General features: G+C 33.3%; 1 non-coding gene across 1 annotated transcript; it reads left to right on the top strand.

The window, feature by feature from the left end:
• Positions 1-15,374: 15,374 nt before the first annotated feature.
• LOC116118036 lies at positions 15,375-15,482 on the top strand. Its single transcript, XR_004126083.1, has one exon. It is a non-coding gene; the product is annotated as a small nucleolar RNA R71 (small nucleolar RNA).
• The last annotated feature ends 65 nt before the right edge of the window (positions 15,483-15,547 follow it).

The following is a 15,547-nucleotide window of genomic DNA, read 5'->3' on the forward strand; positions in this document are numbered from 1 at the left end:
AAACATAAATTAAATCATGTACCTCCAGCTGGGGTTACATAGTTCATGTGTATGTGATGATTTGGTGAATTATGGATGAAATATGGAAGAAGTATGATGGAATGTTGGAATGATGATTTTGGCTAGATTAGGATTTGAGCTTTTCGTGAGTTTTGTTTCAATTTTGAGGTATGTGGAGAGATGTAGAAGTTTGGCCAACCAAGTATTTGTAGCATGTAAATTGTTTGATGAAAATTCAAAAAGAAATGCATGCATAAATTGTTAAATATTGTTGAAGATATTGTTTGAGAAAGGAAAGAATTGATGTTAAAAGGTTGTATTAGACTTAACCAAGTATAAGTTTAAGGTGTTTAAGAGTGCATTTTGTTATGCCAAAATTTAGAATAACACTGGTTATGTTAGTTCAATGAAATGAATGGCCTTTAGTGTATGGTCCAAGTTGCTTGAACTTTTAGCATTATGTTGAATGTCATATTGGATTTAGTCATTAAATTATGGTTTTGAAACCTATGACTTTAGAAAAGCAATGGCAAGAATGCATATTAAATTGTACAATAGTGTAGTATTAATGATAGTAAAAGATGGGTGATTATATTATAATATTACAATATGCCATATAAGTTGTCAAGCTTGTAGCTTGAAATTAGAAAGATCATCCAAATAATGGCTTGACCAAATGAGTATGTTGTTATTTCTTGTTTTGAGATTAGTTACAAACAATATGTAATAAGTGATTTTATTGTATAAAAAATAGAAAAGCTTTCCAAGTATAAATATCAAAAAGAGTATCAAAGAAATAGAAGTTTGGTTTATGTATTAAATACATGATCATTTTAGAAATTGATTGGTATGAGTATAGTTCATGCCTAATTATATATTACGAGCCATAGAATTGTGCTAGAAGGTCTTGAGAATATTTGTATTGGCCAAAAGTTTAGTTAAGAATGTTAGAAAGAAATTAGAATTTAGCCAAAGTATATATGTTGTGCCACATGTTAGATTGTATTTACCATGATTAATATGTAATATAGATTAATGTATTGAATGTAGCCAAAAGAAAAGAAGAAAGAAGGGCATGTAACAATTGAAGTTGATGGTCATGTTAAGAGAATGCAAACTTTAGGCATTAAAATTTGTATTTAGAAAGTTGTACAAGGCATGTCTGTAACATTAGAAAATATTAGAGAGTAGTTTAATGAATGGTTATGTGATATATATAAATTTGAGAAAATCTAGTAGCCTAATTGCGCAAGTTAGTGACTAATACCTAAGTTGTGGCATAGATTTTTATAGAAGAAATTAGATGCCCAAAATGTAGAATTCATTCCCTAGTTGAATGGCCATTTTAATATCTCACTAATAGAATTATAGAAGAGTAGAAGTTGTGAGAGATAATGTAATGTGTAGTGTACATTTTACATAGCATGATAGAATTGAAGAATTACAGAATATATAAATTATAGAATCATGTACATACACACATGATAGAATTCAGAAATAAGAAATAAATAGAAAATGTTTAAGTTAAGCATGTTACTAGAATAGAACTTTGGGCTTTCCAGAAAAAGTATAGAAATAAAAGCCTTAGAATTAATAGAATACATGCCAGAGTCAGACACGTATTTGGGATCATGCAAGACAACATATAAAACATGACATAGCTTAGCATGTATTTCAGAAATTTTAAAATTATTGGAAAATGTCTAGCTAGTTATTTTGCAGATTTACAGAGCATGTTTTCATAGGGCTGTTGTGAGGGGAACCTAAGAGATTCGCTGTGTTAGTTAGTGACGATGAGAGATGCAGAAGTTTCCCACATGCACGCTGCCATCAATGAGCGGCCTCAGAATAGAAACAGAATGTACAGTCCGTTAGAAGTGCATGTGGATGAGGACTGTACGCAGAAAGAATTTTAGGATACGCCCACACGACCAGGGTTCCAAATCCATGCTCAGCTTAGTTTGATTGGCAAACAGAAAAAAGAAAGAAAGAAAAGATTTCAGAAAGAATTAGAAAAGAATTTTAAGAAAGAATACAAACATGATATTTGCATATCCATGAGACATTTATGTGCATTGCATTTTATGCATTTAGCATAGATTAAAGAGTTTATTTTATCATTACGTGTTGACTAGCCAAGAAAAGAAAATAGAAGTCCATGAGATGGAGAAGAAAAGAAAATAGAAGCCTATGAGAATAGAAAAAAAATAGAGATATACGAGAAAAGAACAGAAATTAGATACATGCTAGAAAAGAGTAGAAATCAGAAACATGACAAATAGTAAGGAAACTTAGCAATTCGGAGTAGAGAAGGAAATAGAAAGATGTAATCTAGCAGATAAGAGAAATAAAATGATAAAGAATGGCACAACACTAGAAAGATTTAGAAAGATTTGAGAAAAATAGAAGACTGCTAAGTAGTACGCCTGAGAATAAAGAGAGAGAGCAAGCAGAAATTTAGAAGTAGTACAGCAAAAACAAGGATAGTGGAGTAAGAACACAATTAGGTTTGATTTACTTACTGGAGTATTTATAGGTCACCCCATTGCTTTCTTTATTTTTGCAGGTATTAGATTGTAGCGGTCGGGAGATGTCAAGCTAGCGAGAGTGTTGCACACTTGTCTCAGTGAAGGAATTAATGGGAGTTATATTGTATTTTTGGTAGTAATAATATTTAGAAAAAATCTTCACGCTTTCCAATTCATTAGAAATAATTCTTATTGTTTTATATATATGAGAAATGGTCATTGTGTAATAGTATTTATAATTGGATTAAGGATAAAAATTTAGATGAACACTCTTTTTAAGCTAGCAATTCACTAAATTCTCTCTATAGGATATTCAGTGAATACTTGCAGTGAGAGATTACATGTAACCTATGGAGGGATTCTCCTAGGAGAAGCCTCCCGGACAACTCAAGTTAAGTAAGGCCCATAAGTTATGCACCTAGATCCTCGACATCAATCGAGGATTGTGTCCTTGCTTGGTCTATGAGGGAGAGACTTCTTCAGCTAAACGACCTTTATAGAGGCATGGTCAGAAGAGCCCGCTACATCAGGGTTCGAGTTCGTGTAACAACCTTCTCAGAAGCCCGGGGACTATGCCCCCAAGAACTGTCGAACCCCCTAAGGAATCAAACATGTGATCGATGGTATGGCTACTTGACAAAGGACAACGAAGCTCGCCTTTGGTACCTGAAATAGAAGCAAAGATGTGTCAAAGCTCAAAAACTTGGCAACCTATCCACACTTTGCTTTCAGTTCAGGCACCTAAGGTAGCACGCGTCTGACAACATACATATGCGACCTATCGGGATTCTAGCAACCACCACCATAAACCCTCCTCAAACCCAAGACCACTGGAGACACTCTTAAAAATCCTAGCAAAGCCGTAAAAAGCCCAATGTGGCCACAACAATGGCCACCCTCAACCAAAAAAATTGTGAAAACAAGTAAAGAAGGGAAAAGAAATCTTACCGAATTGAAAGATGGGATGAACTCACTGGAAAAGCACTATGAAGATGAAGGAGCAGTGACTGAACAAGAAAAAAAGCATGAGAACTTTTGCAAAGTGCGTAGCTTTTTTGATGAGATTGCCTGCTTTTATAGTGGTTTGCATGGGAGACGAAAGGGTGGGGTTTGATCGTGGCCGTTGATCTATAATTAATCTCGGCCCTCTATTCATTGAGTAATCTTGGCCTTTAGACATGGACATGTGTCAACCATCCGCAAGAGGAGATCAACTGTCAGACTGCTAAAATCATAACCGTCACCGCATATTGCCTTAACTTCGTACATGGACAACTGTAGTTGCCCATGTGCGACGAAAAGTAATTGCCAAAGGCTGCTGCATTTAATGTGACATGGCCGCATTTAATGTGACATGATCGCATGGAAGTTACACATCTATCCCTCTTTTCGAATTTCAGGTTCGTCAAGCATTTCACAGCAGAGAGAAAGCCAAGTGTTAAGTGCGTCACCTAGAGGTATGTCCGACTTTTGAAGCTTGAGCGAATCTGCATTCAGTGTGCAGCCGATGAGGTCTGAGCTTGATACCAAATCGAGCAATAGTCTTCAAAGCTTGAAATAAGCATCGAACACTAGGGGGCGGATCTTGTGTGTGATTTTTCCATCAAGCTCGGTGCATTGTGAGGTTATCGCTCGATCCAGAATTAGTTCGACTTAGTCAATTGTCCAACCTAGCATAAGCTCGTCGGGTTTAGCTCAACCTAACACAAGCTAGTTGCACCAATCCTTACAGTTGTTCAACCAATTAACAAATAACTTCAAATCCTAGATATCTCAAAAGGGATCAGATCGATAGCAATCTTGGTGCGATCACAGTGCTCAATCATAAGAATATCAGAGTTGCATTTCAATCTTAATTGTAATCCCTTTGTTTTTGCTCTTTCCTTTGTACAAAATCTGTATATAAACCCCCTCCAATGATGAAAAAGGAGTTAACAAATTATTCTAGGATTGTTATTGTGAGCTCTCATAGAAAATACAAGAACAGTAGACTTAGGCTCAAGAGTGCAACTCGCCGAACCACTTTAAAAACCCATTATGCCATTTTCTTTACTGCATTTACCGTTTATACATTGCTGGTTATCCATAATCACACACACATCAGTTTCGATTCCATCAAGGTCGATCGGATCACTCTAGTTGGTGTATTTTTGCATCAACAATATTGTAATATGTTAGATGTAGAAATCAAATCTAAAATCTAATAACATATTAAAATAAAAATTATAATTTTTTATTATATTTGTAGGAATTAATTATAAAAATATATATAGCTTTTTTATACATTTGTAGTAATTTAGGCTCACTTTTTTTATTTTTAAAAAAATTATTTGTTAAGGGGTCTCTTGAAATTGATCAGTCTTGAGCCTGGGACCGGTCTTAGGCTCGAGCCCTAGATGAGGGACCGACCTGGGCCTGATCACCCCTCCCTAAGGCCCGGGCCGATCTCGAGACCTCTCCCACAAGGACTAGTCCTCCCAAGGATCGAGACCTTTGGGCCTGGGCTTTTTGCCCACCTCTGCATCTACATCTAAGAATTTTCATTATTTTCATTTTGTTTTTTAATTGGGAGCAAAATTTATTAACCTCGAAGGAGGCTTGTCCTCACATAGCCAAATACATCATCCCAAACTTTTAATTTTGTTATCACCTTCTTTGATGCTATTTATTTAATCATTTATTTTTTAGATTTAGTAATTGAGTATACCAAAAATTAATATATTTCTTTCTCTCATTAGTATTGAATCATTCTCTTATACGAATGTCTTGCTATTGTCTTTAAATATAAACCAAGATTCTTGAAGTGAGGAAACTGCTAAAAATAAAAATTTTCAAAATCTCAATGTCAAAAATTCAATTGAAACAATGTCTTTTAATGGATTTTTCACGTGGAAGATTTCTAGTTCAAATTAAAAAAAAAAAATGACATCTTGAGAATTTTCGTATTATATTTGACTTACTCTTATTATGTATCTTTTAATGGTGATGTTATTTAGCAAGTTTTTGTAAACTTGGAAAAATTTGACACGTTGATAACATATCATCGGGCAAGTAGAGTGGTTACTGTGTACAATACAAGCGTAAATTTGAACAACAGGGAAATGGCCCAAGCCAATATTTGGATACAGAGTAGCCCAAGTCCCACTATGAACTTAATTATATTATCGTTGGATTGGGGGTTTGTAATTTAATTATTATGTGTATGTGTGTGCGCGCGCACGTGTGCGTGTGTGATGAACTTAATTATATTATTATTGGATTGGGGTATGTAACTTAATTATTTTATTTTTAAATGTACACGTGTTATAAGATCTTTTAAATATCCATAAATTATATGTGTGTGTGTGACAAACTTAATTATATTATCGTTGGAATAGGGGTATGTAATTTAATTATTTTATTTTTATATGTACATGTGTCATAAGATCTTTTAAATATCCATAAATTTTATTGATATGTGTGTGTTTGTGATAGCTCAACCAAAGCAAAGCTTGTCGCAACCTATGTAACAGTTGTGTAAAAGATTGGAAGATAAGCCCTATCTCCTGGTATCTCAAAGGAGATATTTCCAATATCTGCATTAGCACGAGTTTGACACGCAATTGCGAAAATCATGAGATATATACCAAGTCTGATCGCTATCCCAGATTTACCTCTCGTACCTTTGTAAAATTCATGTATAAATACCCCTAAAAACAATGTAATGGGGGTTAGAAAATTGTTCAAGGCAAATTGCTATTCTTGTAACTCTGAAAAACAATGAGAGAAACAGTGGACATAGACTCAAGATTGAAACTTGCCGAACCACTTTAAATTGTGTTCTTAATTTTATTGTTCATTGCTGATTTTAATTAGTCACGCACACATCCATTCACATTCCATCATGCAATCGGATCATTCTGGTTGTATATATAATTTTTATTTTGCTTAATGGTTTATTTTGTTTTGGCTACCGCTATTTTGTGTTCTTTTCTTGTTTTCATTTTCAATTTTTTTTTTCACATTATAATACCAAACAAATTCTTAAAAAATAAATTTAGGATCTGTTTGATTTTTAATTCAAAAATAATTTTTCAAAATAAAACAATTCAAAATTTTGAAATGTATCTTAATATTTGAAAATGAGTTTGGTATAATATTTAAAAGTTGTTTTCAAATTAAAAATTATAGAAAACTATAAAAACAACTTTTGATTGTTTTATGATTTTACACTAGTTTTTATAATATATAAAAAAACAGTTTTCGAAAACATTTTAACTCATGTCTACCAAATACATTTTCACAAGATTTGTTGGATTTTTATTTCCTAAAACAAATAATTTTATTTAAATTCTATATCAAACCGATCCTAATTTCTTATTTAGGAATTTTTATCGAAATATTATATGATAATTTTTTAAAAAAGAAAATTTATATACAATAATGTTTTGCTTATAACTGAATCATATAAACAGACAAAAATTGTACAAATTTATGTAAAATGACTACTTTGTTTTTTATTTTTTGCTATTGGTATGACTTAGTTATAAGCGTAACATTGTTCATTTATATATGTTCAACATTCATAAAAGTATCCTAATGTTCTTGAATTTTAATACAGAATTCAGAGGTTGATAAAGTTAAACTATTTATATGCATATATTTACAATATTAATTAGTATATATTTATGTCATTACAGGTGGGAGTTAGTCCTGTTTAGTAGGCTATTTTGAATTATTATTTTGTTATCTTATTTGAATTAAAAAATAGGATATGCGTATATTTACTTATTGAACCAATCCAATATGAAAATTAATCTAACTTTTTTTTTTCTTTTTTTTTTTTGGGTCAGCTTGAAACATTTATTCCTCAAAAAACAAAGCATATATATGAGATAACAACATACATATAAAAGTTATAGTCCAGAAGACAAGCAACTTAATGCAATTAGATATTAACAAAGCTCATCCGTAGAAAATTAATTTAATTTAAATAAGAATTTTTTTTTTTTTTTCTAAAAAAGAAAAAAAGAGTAGAACTTGTTTTCAATTTTCCAACTAAATACGTTTTAATCCTCGCCTCCGCTGTACCAAATCTTACTCCTCCTCCAACCCAAATGCAACCTCCGCCTTTGCCTCTGCCTCTGCTCCCAAGCCCTGCCGCAAATCTTGCGACAATAGAGATAAAGATTCAGTCTGAAATCGGGTTGTACGGATATTTTGGAAGAAGATCTTGCGAAACTAATCCAAGATTATCGGTTGATAATAATGTGAGGTACTCGTTTGAGGAGCCCAAAGCCTCTTGGGATGGTTATTTGATAGGCAAAGCTTGTCACCCCTCTCTTCCCTATTACCAAGTACCTTGGATTAGTAGCCACTAGCCTTAAGGTTCGATCTTTCATCTAAGAATTTAAGAATTTTTGCTGCAGAATTGTGATTAAGTTATTGATTTGAAGCAATGGATTCTATTTTGTTGTTTCATATGTATGTCTCTTGAATGGTATGCAATTAAAATTCAAATGATTAAAAGTGCTGATGCTATATGTTAATGGTGAAACTGCAGTATATGATATTTGGATTTTTAATGATATTTGGATTTTTAGTGTTATTTTTTTATATTAAGGAGGGGCACAAGTTGGATTGCATGTGTGTCATCAGTTGGTTTTTTATATAACTTCGGCTCTTTTATTTATTACTTCTGATTGGGGGAGGGTTGAATTGGCTGCACATTCTGTTGTCTCTTGTCAAACAGAGTCTCAAATACTAAGATAGCATGGCCTGACATTGCTGCTTAAATTATGATTCTGAATTACTTTGCATAGTTGATGAACAATTTTACTTCCTCGCAAGTGCACAAATCGTTATTGCAGTATAGTGTGTAAAAGCAAGGGTAGACCCTATAGAGATTTGTAAGCACTCAATTAATCCTAATAAGCTATGCCTTAATTAAAACAAATAAATTCAAGCAAATTAAAGAACTAGTGATTAAAACTAAGTGTAAAAAGAAACTAAGAATTAACTACTACCAACAGAGCCAAAATAACATCAATAAAAACTAATTTAAGAACCAATGAACTACAACCTAGTTATCCAATTTCACCATAATAATCCAGTTTTATGCCAACTATCAAACTATTGTTATCACAATCCAATTTCTAGGGATCGCACTCACATAATTAAGATATTACCGTAAGACGTTCGGGATTAAACTAGTATCTTCAACACGAGATTAGCTAGGGTGTATAGTCTAGCCTAATGATTAAAAACCTATTAAACACAAGAGCACTCGAAATCATGAATAAAGGTGCATCTGTTAGGGTGTATGCACAAATACTAATCATTCAAGAAATCATGAACCAATTAGCATTCTGTTAGGGCGCATGCACAAAATACTAATCATTCGTTCACATGAGCTATTCAAGATTAGCTAATGTGTGTAGTCTAACCTTGTCTCACACAATCAATTAATTAACGTTAAAGGTGATCAAGCAATAACATCAATTAAAAAATTGAATGAAGGATAATGAATAAAACTAGAATTGCAATGGATTGAGCAGACAAATAGAATTAATAAAGACATAAAACCTTCTTATTAGGCTACATTGGATCCCTAGAAAAGCATTTAGTTACACATGAGCATGAGGAAATCAAACCTCAAAATCTTGAAAACCATGAAGTACAAGAAGAAGAAGATGAAACCCTAGGTAAGATCTCCTCTCCTTGCCTCTTCCTAATTATATTTGATATCATAAACCCTAGCTCTCTAAAATATTGCTAAGGACATCTATTTATATTATTAAAGTCATGAGGGTATTATGGTAAAAAGTTATACTTAAATTAAAAACGCATAATAACAAATCTGCATATCTCCGAGCACTAACATAACTTTTTTCTCTATTTTTAACCATATTTCAGGTCGAACTAGGCCATGATCAAAACATAAAAGTTGTAGCTCTGTTCTTAGCTTTAAAAAAAGAGAAGATAAGCCCACCGTAACCATTCAATTGAGGTTGTGTAGCTTAAGTTATAATCATTTCGTGTAGCATGTTCTGATAGAAAAATTTCAAACATAATTTCCCACTTGCGCCGTGGCATGAGTTTCTGTCCATTTTGCAATTTTATGCTGCAGTGGGTGGAATAGTTCCGCTACAACGAGGGAACAGTTCTACTGCAGCAAACAATCTTTAAAAATCCATAACTTCTTCGTTTGAGGTATGATTCTCAAACCGTTTGTTCCTACATGCTTATGATTCTTTCATCTTCAATGTCCATGCTTGAAATCCATCATTTTTTCGCCTAAAAACCTAAAACTCATACACATACCCGTGATTCTTGACAATAGAAATAAATAAAGATATTTACATAAAAATAATACCTGAAGTCAATGAATTTCAAACAATCTACCCATAGAATAACATAATATAAATACCATTTCAGCATTCATCACAACCCCCAACCAGCGTCTTGCTAGTCTCTAGCAATCAAAGCGATAAAAAATAACCTAACCATATTCTAACACTTTAAACTAAACTCTTTTTGTAGGTTGATACGATTGCATTTAGCGTATGCAATAAGCCTTTAAACACCTAGGTCCTATTAGTGGACGAGTTATAGTCTCGTGAGGGTTTACAACGATGTTACCCACAAACATCCAACAAATCCTAACTAACACACAAACATTCACACATAAAATTAAAACAAAACAAAAGTTTCCAAACTAATTCATATAAGTGTCTCAGAAATCGCATACACACACAACATAGAGAATAATAAAACATTATCTCAAATCTAGGAACATCCCAAACATCAATCTCACCTTCGTTCTCAACTCTCTAACATCCATCAATTCACAATTTGTCAATCCTAACACTAGAGATAATTCCATATGCAACATCCATAGACAAAAAATTGATCCCAATAATTGTGAAATATGAATAAAATTCTGTAAATACAAACTCCATAGGCCTACTTTTCAAACCACTCTCCATTAATGTAGAACAATCACACAACTTTAGATCATTAGGACTTTATTGAGTTTGTAATGTTTAGGCTTAGGTATTGGGTTATGAAAGAATGGAAAGGAATCAAACAAAATAAGAGGATTAATCTTTACTTATTTGCAACAACATCACTCAAAGCATATCACATTCTCTCTAAATTTCCTAAGCCTTTGTTATGTCTCTCTTCCCAACCGCATTTGCATTTACACACTTTCCATACTTCCTTGATTGATTCATTTTTTTATTTCAGAATTTTTTTTTTTGTTGGAATGAAACTATAGTTAGGAAGCATGGATATTACAATCATACTCCTTGTTACCTTGATATTCACAATACACCACAACCCCTAACCCATTCTTTTGAATACCCTTCAAAATTTTGAGAAAACACTCTAAGCCACACACGAACACTCTCAGTTTGCATAGATTCAGATTAAATCCTCTTAAAAATCACGGGTAGAGTAGTGTGTTTAAGGGTTGAAAATGTATGTTATTGTGGGATAAATGAAAGAAAATCAAGGCTAATATAAATTTAATATTGGCACAAAGGGTGATAAGAGATAATAAAATGTAGGGTTCGCTTGAAAGGCACAAACGGTCCAAAGATGACCTAAGTCAGTTCTTCAGTCATGTGCCGTCTAGGATTTTATCTCAAGTGGTCATCAAGTAGGTTCTAGAATTTGAATCTCAACAATGTCATAGGATAATCACACGCAAAACTTGCCTAAATGCTAGAACTAACCAACTAGACAAACCACATTCTTGAGAGTCTCAAACTTAGGCAAAACCAACATTCATAATTATTCCTAAACTAAAGTAAAATTTGACTTGTTCTAAATGCCCATGTCATTGCAATCATGTTATTATCATTGACATATAAATTAATTTAGAAAAACCGAGACACACTCAATTAAAAATAAAATAAAAACACACCAAATCTATAAAAAAAATTCATAAAAATAAAAATTCAATTAAGAAAATTCAGGAAGGGAGAACTTCCCCACCCCCACCCTCAACCTAAAACCTACATTGTCCTCAATGTAACAGTTAGAAAGGAAAAGCAGAAAAGGAAAGAGAAGTTACCCCCCTTGAGAGACATCGTCAAAACCCGTGTGGCACCGCGGCAAAATAACCTAAAACAAAACAACGAAAACACTGAAAATACTTGAAAAAATAAAGAAAATAAAACCATAAATGAAATTAACATAAAGTTCAAAGTAAAAAAATTGGGTTGCCTCCCAAGAAGCGCTTTATTTAACGTCTAGGCTAAACGAAATGCATGGATGGCTCAATCATTGGAATCTGAGGGAAACGCCAAGGAATTGAAAACTAAGAACTCCACTATTTCATCCAAAACCGTCATAGTGAGCTTGCCATTCTGAACATCAATCACTGTCTTTATAAGTGGGCGGCCGAGCAAAATGGGCAAATCTCTAGCATGAGTTGACAGTTTCTCCATATCTAAGACTACAAAACCAATAGGAATTATTAGTTTATCAACTTTAACCAAGACATTCTCTACAATACCTCTTGGATATTTAATTGAACTATTAGCAAGTTGTAGAGACATTGTTGTTCACTTTAATTCCCCCAATGCTAATTGCAGATAAGTGGAGTAAGGCATGAGATTAATACTTGCCCCCAAATCTAGCATTGCTTGTCCTTCCTTTTTATTACCCACGGTAAAGTTGATGATGAAGCTACCTAGATCTTTCAATTTGGGTGGCGATTTCCTTTGAAGCACAACACTTACCTTTTCAGGAACCATTACTTTTTCATTGGGCTCAAACTTATGCTTGCGAGTAATCAAATCCTTCAAGAACTTTGCGTAAGCTGGCATATTCCTTATCACATCAGGCAATGGTAAGCTCACATTAACTTTAGATAAAATATCATAAATTTAATGACTCTCTTTCTAGCTAGTATACTCGCAAAATAACAATAAAACTTACTAAATATATATAAGAGAATATATACATACAAACGAGTATAAAAGTATGGCCCCATATTTAATTTTCCTTATACACAAAACTTTACATAATCTAACAAAATCTCAAAATAGTAACTCGACAGTTTTGCCCAACCCTTCCGCTGCGTGATGTTCCAAGTGATCGCATCTCACCTGTTTCCTGCAAAAACATTGAAAACAACGGGTGAGCACTAATTGCTCAGTAAGTAAACCCGTTATGCTACCCTTCTCTCTTCGTGGCTTAAATTCTGAATTTCTTTCCTTACTTCACACTTCACACTTCCCCGTTCTTCTTTATTCTTTCTCTACTCTTACTCTGTTTTTCTCTCTGTACTTTCTCTATTCTAATTTCCCACTACTCAGATAATGGGCATGGTATTATGCATATCTATAATGCAAATGCACAAATGTATAAAATATGCATTTTCATTTCTATTTTTCTTATTATGTTTTATGTTCCTTTTCTCTGTATTTCTTTCTTTGCTTCCTTTTCTAGTCTTTGTTTCTTTCTATTCTTTCCTTTCTTATTCTTTTCTTTTCTTTCTAATTCTTTTCTTTTCTTTTCTTTCTTATTCTTTTGCCGATCGGACTCGATTGAGGCATGGATTTGGAACCTTGGCCGTGTGAGTGTATTCTTCTTTCTTGGGTACAGCCCTCATCCACATGCATTCTTATGGACTGTACCAATTCTTCTTTCTTATTCTTAGGCCGCTTACTAAAGGTGGCGTGCATGTGGGGAAAATTCTTCTTGTCACTCACGGGTTCCCCATCGCAATAACCTTTTCTTCTTTTTATCTTTTTACACTTCTTTAAATAAAATTCAGATTTGAACTTCTATAATATTATCATTTCTTTCTATTTACTCTAACATTTTTTAGTGCTTTTTCATGCTCTTATGAATATGTATGCATGTAGATGGTTTGATGTTATAATTCTTTCTAAATTCACATGTTTAGATGCAATAATGCAATATGGAATGCAAACATGTCATTCTCTACCATCTACAAACTCATCTCAATATAAAACATAATCATACTCATACAAACACTTCTCTTTGACATTTCATCAAACAACTTATGTGCACAAAGTAACTCTAATTTGGCTACACTTCTATCTCTTTTCTAGGCCACAAAAAATTGGGAATAAAACCCTCCATATTTAATGCCAAACCTGTCCAAAATATACACTCCAAAATTTCCACTCTAATTCTTCCAAACTTCACCCAAACATTCATCAAACATCAAATACACAACAACTTCTCATGGATAAGTTATAATCATCATTCAACACCAAATCCATTAATAATTCTTCATATTAAAAATATATATGCATAAAAGAAATTCTCTACACAATATTACTTAAATCATACTTAGGGTAGGATTTACTTATCTTATATGTCAGCAATCCAACACTTTAAAAATCTTCGTTGATCCAACTCCCTTTCTCTTAAATCCTATGAACATAAATCATCAAAATTCAACACTTTAAAAATTAAAACTCACTTCTTGATACAAGGATCTTACCTAAGGATGCTTGGAATTGAAAATCCACTCAAAACTACCCAAGATCTACGAATTCCCTCGAAGAAGAATTGAAGAAATTGAGAGAATATGAAGGTGAAGGTGGCATGAAAATGGATGAAGAGTGGCTAGGGTTTAACTCTTCTATCCTTGATATAACATAATATTATATATTAGTTTCCCATTTTGCCCTTGCACTTTCTTTAAAATTCCATCTATATCCCTTAGTCAATTACCATAATGCCCTCATTTTATTAACTTCTCCATGTCATTCTATCTCTTTTCACTCCCCACTTTTTCAACTAATTTTGAGTGAAAAGACCATTTTACCCCTAATGAAATTTTAAGGCATTTTCTTCACATTTTCTCAAAATAACTTTAATAAAAATCAACTAAGGGTATAAGGGCATAAGTTAAGTTACGTACCTCAATGTGGGCATTACAAAAAATTTCATAGAATGACTTATCTCATTTGCTATTCTTCAATCAACTTGGAAAAGGAATAGGTGGAACATAAGGCTTTGGTGGAGCAACGATGGGCTGATCTCCTTATTCTGAAAGGATACACGTGATTGCTTCTCCTTCACTTTATCTTTCCCTACATGATTAATTAAACGCTTATTAGATTTAGAATTAATTTGCTTGTGAATTACATTACCACTTTGGAGCAGTGTGACTGCTTTCGCTTACTCAGATTGGCTTGATAATTTCCCAAGAATATGGCCTTGTACTACCTCTGCTATCTGTCCTTTTTGAACCTCTAGCTTTCTAATGGATGCCTCTTGCTGCTGACAACTCTATTCAAAGTTCTGTTGATTCTACTAAGACACTTGGATGAAGCTATTCAATGTCTCTTCTAGTGAAGATATCCTTGATTGATCATTTGAGCCAGACTGTTGATGATTGTTATTCCAAGAAAAACTAGGATGACTCTTCCAACCCAAGTTGTACATATTTGAAAATGAATCATATTTAGTCCTCGGGTTGTAAGAGTTCATCATATTAGCTTGCTCTGAATACTCTGAAAAATTCCCACCAGAAGGACAAGAATTAGTTACATAACCAGTATTACCACAAATAGCACACACCTCTTTGGCAATACTTTGTCCTTGTTCCATCATCATGTTGCACATAATTTTCATCTGTTTGGCTAGCTCTGAAACCTGCATCACCAACTCAGTGTTAGTATTTACTTCATACATCCCTCTTGATTTTCCTCTAACACTTTTCTGCTGTGAGTTGGCTCCGAGCATCTCATATAACTCATTCGTCTCTCGTGCAATCTTTTCCCCCATAGCACCACCTGCGGCATTATCAACCATGGCTTGACAAGCCTGTGTCAGTCCACCATAGAAAAATTGGTTCAATAACTCTAAAGGATATCTATGATGTGGACACTGAACTAAAAACAATTTAAAACATTCCTAAGCTTCGTGGAATGACTCACCTTCCATTTGTGAGAAAGTAGCAATCTTACCTCTAAACTTTGTAGTTTTCGCATGAGAATAGAATTTACCAATGAACTTATTATAAACTACATCCCAAGTGGTAA

The sequence above is a fragment of the Pistacia vera genome, unplaced genomic scaffold (assembly GCF_008641045.1).
Source record: "Pistacia vera cultivar Batoury unplaced genomic scaffold, PisVer_v2 Contig83, whole genome shotgun sequence".
In the NCBI taxonomy this organism is placed as follows: domain Eukaryota; kingdom Viridiplantae; phylum Streptophyta; class Magnoliopsida; order Sapindales; family Anacardiaceae; genus Pistacia; species Pistacia vera.